This window comes from Schistocerca cancellata, chromosome 8 (assembly GCF_023864275.1).
Source record: "Schistocerca cancellata isolate TAMUIC-IGC-003103 chromosome 8, iqSchCanc2.1, whole genome shotgun sequence".
NCBI classification, from domain to species: domain Eukaryota; kingdom Metazoa; phylum Arthropoda; class Insecta; order Orthoptera; family Acrididae; genus Schistocerca; species Schistocerca cancellata.
Window position 1 is genome coordinate 384,208,686 of NC_064633.1, and position 9,638 is coordinate 384,218,323.

Here is a 9,638-nt window from a genome sequence, read left to right on the forward strand (position 1 = left end):
TTAAATTTCATACGACAACTCTTGATGTACCTGTGTAAGTAGAAGAAAAAGAAACTTTCAACAAACTTCTTGAAGCCGTGTGATTCAGATTTGACATGTGACCCCACAAATTGCTAACATCGAGGTAGCAGTTTAAGAGAAATGGTTGTTGTGGCAATTACTTTGAGAGGCCTTGTTAAGAGCATAACTGTGAAGTGAGAACAGATGAAAATGAAGCAGTTTTCTCGGACAAAAACGGAACAGACAATTACATGAAAAAACAAAACGTTCGATTGCCTGGAGCGAACAGTCCTCTGTCAGTAGCAATAAAACATCAATAAAAATGTTATGGACGTTGTAGAAACATAAGAACTTGAATTTCGAAATATCTGTGAAAGCAGGGCTGTGGTTCGGACTGATATGTTGTCTAAAATCAGCAGTTTGTAAAGTCGTCAAACATCATTGGTCTAGTTTCAATAACTACGAGATGTTAAAGATATTTTAGAACATTAGAACATGGTGAAATAAAGAGAATAAGTTTCACGAATCAGGTAATGAAATGTGAGACAGACAATAGAACGTTTATCTTGCTTCTACTGCAACATAATAGGACGCCGAAACATAGTTACCAACTATTAAGTTACAGTTAAGAACATGTGTCACGTTAATTATTCGCGAAAACTAATGTGCCTTTCATCGTGCAACTTATATTTATCATTAGTACGTGTGTTGTTGTTACATTCTGCTAGCCAGAAGGAACTGTAGTAACCATAAACGGCAACAACATTTATTTAAATCAGATTTAGGTTCAAATGAAATTAATCTTCACTGCGTATACAAGACCATCTTAATCACTTGACTGTAATGACCTTAAAACAACACGATTACTTTACTGTAATGACCTTAGAACAACAAGATGAACTATGTGCCTTAAACTGATGCGAATACCGACTGTATATTTCTGGAGTCCCTGCAAATAAACTATGGAATTCTCTAGGCGATTTCTTCAACTGGGAAGCTCTTACGTTTATCAAAACAAAGCAGCAACGTGTACTACACCATGTGCAACACAGAGGATTACTGTTACCCCTAAAGAAGAAGATAATCCATCATATCACTAAGACAAAAGCCTTTCTTCCGAATCTTGATGAGGAACTGAGAGTATGCATTATCCGACTGTGTCATTTCGGTGTGTAACTATCCACTGTATTTCTTCATCTATCATCGGAAGACTTTTAAACTGAAATCCAGTTGAAGTATTTAACGAAGCGATTGGCGAAGAAAGCTTGATGCGTAATTTCCCGCTGATTAACCGATGGTATTCCACAATGAATCTCGGCACCAATCCTTCAAACTGCTTTCGAAGAGACACGCAATGATAGGTTATGTATTTTACGTGTAAGACTACCTCTATGTACACATTCGCAGCCCAGAGGAGCAGGGAATTTCGGTCGTAAAATGTGGAAATTTCACTATGATTGGATGTGTACTTAGAATACATATCGACTGATCAGGCTCGATCTAGAAGTGTGACAACGGAGCATCCAGATAACTATTCGTAATTCCAAAGCCAGGATGATTAATGTGCTTAGTTCTTCTTCCTTACTATCCGTGTGATCAGAAGATACGCGATTTTGAGCGCCATGCGAATACTCTGTTCGTCAAAGTTTTGATAAATGTTGATCACCGTCACTTAATTTTCGTTTACTGCTACTTTTTCCTACAAGTGGTTACTTTACACTTGTCGTCATGTATGTTGGCCTCAAACTGATATGCGACTGCGTTAGAAAATTAATTAATGCGTAAAAGTGCTAGTGCACAACCTTCTGTTATCGTAACTGTTCGCTTGATGATCATATCTGGTCATATTTCTGTTTCGCAATTACCTCTCTCCCAAGTGTGATATTCGCATTAGCCGCTGGACTGCGTGGAACATTGATACTGCACGACACGTACTTTCAGCGAAACCCTAAAATGTGTTCGGAATTTATGTGGAGGGTTCCTCGTGAAGGGCAAAATTTCGACTTCGAAACTCACGTCTCTCACTTCAAATCTCTTGTGGTCTCAGGGTATAGACAGTGGTTGGATATAGGATAGTCGTCAGCGAGCGCCACAGGCAGAGGAGCAAGTTCTAGATAGATCGTGAGGCCTCAGACAGCTTAGTTGTTAGGCCAAGAGGGACTGCCATCGGTGAGCCCAAAGTGACATAATCTGTTATACAGACCGTGAGTGCAATGTCTGCGAAGCGCAGAGATATCAGTTCGAATTCCACACCGGTAGACAATTCTGATCCATCAAAAGCCTCACTTCAGCGCGCTTTCCCTTGCCCGTTGAGAGACGCTTTCTGAACATAATCCGTGGTTTATAAGTGACTATTAGCCGAAAGAGCGACAGATACGAGCACGAAGGATGGAGCTTTGATCCGCCAAGTGGCTGACTGGTTGCCAGCGCTGTGACGTCACAGGCGCTGCCGCTGTACGCGCCCTCCCTTCCGCCACTGTCAGCGCAGTGTCGCCGCCGCCGGCGTGTATCAAAGGCACGCCGCCGCTTTCCGATCGGAAGCGGGGGCGGTATCGTGCCACCCCCAGCCGACGGCCGCAGTGTTTACCCAGCGTGAAATTAGGTGCCCCATGTTTGTGTTTGCCTCCAGTTCATCCGTTCGCCGCTCCATGCGAGCATCGCCGCAGTAAAATCGTGTTTCCCACGAGCGCCTGCCCCCACCTTTCACCGCCGCTGAGGAGGGACGGGGTGGTAACGCACGCCCCATTCGGGCACTCCACTGCTCTCTCCAGTTGGGAGTCTCTCGGGCGATTTAGCTGAAACAACAAATTTTCGGCGGGTCATCAGATACCCTTTCCTGAAAGAGGCCAAGTGGATGGCGATATACTATTTTATTTTCGAGCGTTCTTCATCTCACCCTATCTTTTCTCTGCGTATATTCTATTTCGCCATACTTAAATGAAACCACAAAAAAATAAAATGATCGCGTTAACAACAAATTTGCTGAACCGCTCGTACCAGTATCCTTTAAAGTAACTATACACCACAGTCAGAATAAGGCATTAATAATACCTGACATTATCCGGAAATGAGAAAAGCGACCATATCCTATAAATTTTTTTAAATATTTTAATAATCATCGAGTCCACAAATAATATACAACAACTCGATCTTTAAATTCTTACGTGGTCCGAGTTCAGACCGGCGAGAGCCAGATAGGTTTTTATCTCCGTTTATTTATCGACATTTAGTTTTGGATGTTCATACAACCGAAACTAGTTATACGTTGTATATTATTTGACTGAAACTAGTTAGATGTTGTACATTATTTGCGGTCTAGACAATTATTTTGAAAAAGTGTATTTTTTTTATTTATAAAGATCTTATAATATCGCTTATCTCGTTTCCTGATGATTTGATTCACCTCGTCAAACATTTGTAGATGTCAATAAGCTACTCAAAATACCAGAGATGGTTATATGAACAACCGAAATCAGTAACACCTTGGCCGGCCGGAGTGGCCGAGCAGTTCTAGGCGCTTCAGTCTGGAACCGCGCGACCGCTACGGTCGCAGGTTCGAATCCTGCCTCGGGCATGGATGTGTGTGATGTCCTTAGGTTAGTTAGGTTTAAGTAGTTCTAAGTTCTAGGGGACTGATGACCTCAGATGTTAAGTCCCATAGTGCTCAGAGCCATTTGAACCATTTTTTAGTAACACCTTGTATACTATCTGTAGTGTAGACGACCATAAAAAATTGTATAAACATTTTTGTTAATTTTTAAAAAATAACGCACGTTTCTTTACTCATTCAATATGGCTGCGGCAGAAACAGCTTGGTTTTTCCGTACTGGATACAGTCACACGCTGCCCGTTAACGTCCAATACTGGATTTGCTTAGTAGGTTGGTAACAGTCTACTTTCCTGTGTACTGTCTCAGGTCTTACTGTCGCATAAAATAAACACGCCGCATAATTAAACAATATAAACCATTGTTACTTTACCGGCCGCAAGCTTGTCTTTAACAGGCAGTGGCAACTTGCATTTCAGGTAGCAAAGCGACATGAGAACGGTGGACAGAACAGAAAGGGTGACTAAGCCCATTCCCTGACTGGTTGTTGTTACTATAGCTGCCATGTAAACGAACAGCCATCAATCAGTTTGATATTCTGAGCCAGTTACAGACTTCCTACTTCGAATTTAATGCTATTCACAGTACAAATTACGTCTTCATATAGGGCACCGCTTTAATTTTACGTTCCCCCTCTTGTGTCCTCATTTGGTGACAGTGATTTCATTTCGTGTGCTTTTCTTCATTCTTTCTTTTTATTTCTTTTAAACAGGTACGTTGCTTCGTGGTGGTTCGTATTATGTAGTGTAGCATCAATATGACTGTAACTGAGGACATTTAAAGCCGATATTGGCACTGAAATATACAACTGTCGATACGCATTCAGATTTACACTTCTGACATTTCAGGATCGAATCGGCAACTTGTTATTTACGATGTACTTATAGATTTTCATATCTTATTATGTGATTTATTTAGCTTTGCTCATCAGACGCATCATTTGACGTTCATTACGCTTAAGGCGAGTGCGAGATGTTGGAGGTTCATAGCATCGCAGCAAAGTGCTGTGTTGACGATGTTGCCGGATGGTGTCTTTAACCTACGACGTGTTGCCACCAGTGCTACGAAATTATTTTGATGCTCGTATTAGCCAGCCGTGGTGGCCGAGCGGTTCTAGGCGCTTCAGTCCGGAACCACGCGGCTGTTGCGGTCGCAGGTTCGAATCCTGCCTCGGGCAGGTTAGTTAAGTTTAATTAGTTCTAAGTCTAGGGGACGGATGACCTCAGATGTTAGTTCCATAGTGCTTAGAGCCGCTTGAACCCGTTTTGTTCGTGTTATATGAGAGAAACTAGTGAAGTAAATCAAATAACATGCCTCCTGGGCTGTGTTCTGTACAATAATTACAACGTTCGCTGGATTCCCGGTAGTCGACGCCAGCGTTTGAAAAGTTGAAAAGGCAAAATAACCCGAAAGTAGGTACAAGAAGAAGTTTTAATAATTATTGTAGTCTGAATCGACTTCACAAAAACCGAAATGTCAAACACTCTAACGCAGAATATAGGAAAAATGTTTTCAACCCATTCAAAACGCTTCAGCATTTTAAAACTGAAACGACCTCAAGACGAGGCGGTGAACATTTGCTGAAACGCGTCATAGGTCGTCTAGTTGTGCCTACGCAAGAAATCCTGAAGTAAACTATTCTCTAACCACGTCTATTTAAACGACAGACATATTATCGCCGAGACAGATTTTACCCTGTGGAAAAGAAAATTATGAAAGTCATTTCAGCTGAAAATAACAGAGCGCTAACAGAAAATGCAGTTGAATTTGTTGTCATTTATTAATTAGTCTGTTGGTGGCAGGACTTCTGATATTCCACACCGAAAACTAACACCAGTGACAGTGTACGATGACAGAAACTAAAACATTTCAGTAAATATGGATCCGCTATTGAGCGGTTTGCGAAACATTGAGTTTGTTGCTCAGCTCCAAGCCTTTAGTTCACATGCTTTATTCCCTGGGAATGCTCTTATTGCAAAGGGAAAACTAATCAGTTTGTAGTATCTTGAATCTATGTTGTGTACTATAACAACCGATGTGAAGTTACCGTTGGAATAAATTTCTGTGTTATTTGAATAAAAAGATTACTCTGTCGATTGTAGTCCACATTATAATCCTAAGTGGTATTTTCTTAATGTTTTCCTTTAATCGTGCACTCGCTCTCTGTTGGTTAGGTAGCAACACATTTACTCTTGCTGGCGATTAATTTCATATTATTATTACCCGCAGTGACTTTGCAGTATGAGAAACATAACAGAATACTGTACGTTAGTAATCTTCTGAAAACTTTTATTTATTTGCCAATTTCGCTAACACATTAGTGGGTTACTAGATTCGGTGATATAAATTGCCACCTACAGACGTATAAAAGAAAAATGTCAAGGTTACCGGCTTAAGGCAATAAAAAGATGCAGTAGGGCTAACAAAAATGTTTCTTGCAATTGTAGTTACACTAGCACCATTATCACAAGACATACGGGTGCTTTTCCTTATCCAATAGATTATACGCCTAGCTAACGATACCATGTAGCATGGAGAGCTGCATCAAACCAGTCTCAGGACTGAAGACCACAACAACAACGATACCATACCCTACACAGAAAGAATGTTGTACACTTTGGAATTTATTTTCTTATTGCTCACTTTGTCTTTACTATTATACGTATAGTTAACGACATACTGTTGCTTCTTCGAGTATCACATCAACGTTCTCCATTTTTCATGGATTTTCCTCTTTACTATTAGCACTTATTTGACACTTGATTTAGGACCTCTGCTTCGAGCTACGGAGCGTCATTCCAATTTCGACAGATTATTAGTATACCACAAGATTGCATGTTACATCGTGGTATTAATAAAATATTCTCAATTTGTATATCGTATGTCGCAGGGCTTGTAAGAATAATAGTAACACTATAATTTTAATAGTAGGTACTGATATGTATGTAACTTAAAAATCCAGAAGTTATTAACAGATAATTTTAAGATTATTAATTAAAATAATGATTTTCTGTTCATGTCGATTATTTCAGGATGCGAAAAAACGTAACACTACATTTGTATCGAATAGTATGCCGATAAGTGTAATTTCGGGTAACTACCCTCATATAGCTAGCCACACTGTATGTTTACAGAAATTGTGTAAACCAACTACAGTTTTAGTTATACAGTGGTAGATCGTTGGTGTAAAGATGGACATTTAATAAATAAAACTATATTTTATATGTATTCTGAGACTAGTACATTTTTTTAAAAAAACCTTTATGCAAGAAATGAATTTAATAGTGCTATCTAACATTAGGTGATGGCTTGTTTTACAGCTTCCTTTTATATAACTGCCAATTTTTGTCATCCTTCGCTTGCAGCGAGACAGACCAATAAGATCAATTCCTATTTGTCTTTTCCGTAAATGCTGACTGTGTAGTTTTCCTCTAGAGGCTTTTCTATTATACATCTTTTATTACGCAAAAAATACTTTTTTCAGTGATTATTTCTATGACTGTTTCTCCCTTACGTACAGTTTCTGTAGTTTTGCCGTTATGATTACTTGGTGCATAGTACTTAATGTTAAATTACGTTTTTAACACTATTTAATTGAAAAATGAGGCATTGCTATATTATTTCTAATTGACGTCATGCATTGCCGCCATCTGGAGTTACCTCCCGGCACGTAGCTGTTATGTTGTACTCTGGCTCTAGTGGTTAGTTATTCTATCGTAGCCAACATGGCAGTAAACCACGAAACGACATTATGTAGCTTGTATTTGTTTTGTTCGTGCTATTTAAATCTAAGTTGTACAAACATTCTGGTTGCACATTTGGCATGTTATTGTAATGCTTCGACATTTGTGTGGTATGTTTTTATTTAATTTTGCTTATCAGAAGTATTTCGACGCGCAAGTCGCCGAAGTGGCGTCAAATCGATAGACTGGAACACGGCGAACGGTCCAACCGACGTGAGGCCCTAGTCCTCCTACATTTACATTTATTTTATCAGAAGTATTTATTATGATATTTTGACTTTGGAATGAATTTGTCCATGTGAATAGAATTTAATGAAATTTATTATCTTACAGCACAGTCTATGTTCTTCTTGTGATAGAGTGGCTTAAATCGCTCTATGATGTAATTAACACTGTCGAGTTTTCCAGGTATGCAATTTTTTGAGTTTTCGCATATGCTGTAATGTGTTTTTATATAGCTTTAAGCCTATAACCTCGGCGTACTTTCCTTTACAGATCTGAAGACGGCACTTTATGTTGCTGAAATTACACTATTGGCCATTAAAATGGCTACACCAAGAAGAAATGCAGATGATAAACGGGTATTCATTGCACAAATATATTATACTAGAACTGACATGTGATTACATTTTCACGCAATTTGGGTGCATAGATCCTGAGAAATCAGTACTCAGAACAACCACCTCTGGCCGTAATAACGGCCTTGATACGCCTGCGCATTGAGTGAAACTCAACTTGGATGGCGTGTACAGGTACAGCTGCCCATGCAGCTTCAACACGATACCACAGTTCATCAAGAGTAGTGACTGGCGTATTGTGAGATGCCAGTTGCTCGGCCACCATTGACAAGACGTTTTCAATTGGTGAGAGATCTGGAGAATTTGCTGGCCAGGGCAGCAGTCGACCATTTTCTGTATCCAGAAAGGCCCGTACTTGACCTGCAACATGCGGTCGTGCATTATCCTGCTGAAATGCAGGGTTTCACAGGGATCGATTGAAGGGTAGAGCCACGGGTCGTAACACATCTGAAATGTAACGTCCACTGTTCAACGTGCCGTCAATACGAACAAGAGGTGACCGAGACGTGTAACCAATAGCACGCCATACCATCACGCCGGGTGATACGCCAGTATGGCGATGACGAATACACGCTTCCAATGTGCGTTCACAGCGATGTCGCCAAACGCGGATGCGACCATCTTGATGCTGTAAACTGAACCTGGATTAATCTGAAAAAATTAGATTTTGCCATTCGTGCACCCAGGTTCGTCGTTGAGTACACCATCGCAGGCGCTCCTGTCTGTGATGCAGCGTCAAGGGTAACCGCAGCCATGTTCTCCGAGCTGATAGTCCATGCTGCTGCAAACGTCATCAAACTGTTCGTGCAAATGGTTGTTGTCTTGCAAACGTCCCAATCTGTTGACTCAGGGATCGAGACGTGGCTGCACGATCCGTTAAAGGCATGCGGATAAGATGCCTGTCATCTCGACTGCTAGTGATACGAGGCCGTTAGGATCCAGCACGGCGATCCGTATTACCCTCCAGAACCCACCGATTCCATATTCTGCTAACAGTCACTGGATCTCGATCAAAGCGAGCAGCAATGTCGCGATACGATAAACCGCAATCGCGATAGGCTACAATCCGACCTTTCTCATAGTCGGAAACCTGATGGTACGCATTTCTCTTCCTTACACAGTGCATCACAACAAAGTTTCACCAGGCAACGCCGTTCAACTGCTGTTTGTGTATGAGAAATTGGTTGGAAACTTTCCTCATGTCAGCACGTTGTAGGTGTCGCCACCGGCGCCAACCTTGTGTGAATGCTTTGAAAAGCTAATCATTTGCATATCACAGCATCTTCTTCCTGTCGGTTAAATTTCGCGTCTGTAGCAGGCCATCTTCGTGGTGCAGCACTTTTAATGGTCAGTATAGTAGTAATCCATTAATGGGTTATCACAGCGATCTTCGTAAATAAATAAAAATTTTCTTAAGAAGACTCTACAGTGCAAACGTATGGTTCACCTGCTGCATCAACGGTTCGTCTCAGATAACCACAACAGTAGAAATCTTTGTAGATAAAGTAGGAAATCGTACGAGCGAGTGGAAAACTGTTTCCTAGCTCCTTCAGTTCCAGATCTGTTCGTGCCACTGCTGCCCTGACACAGACACTGATGTCTTGCGTGGGTCCCTCGCAGCCTTTGCCGCTCATCTGAGGCGACAGCCTGCGGAGGGGTGGCGCCAGCCAGCGGGCCGTCCGCAGCTCAAGATGGATCGTCCGGCCGTGG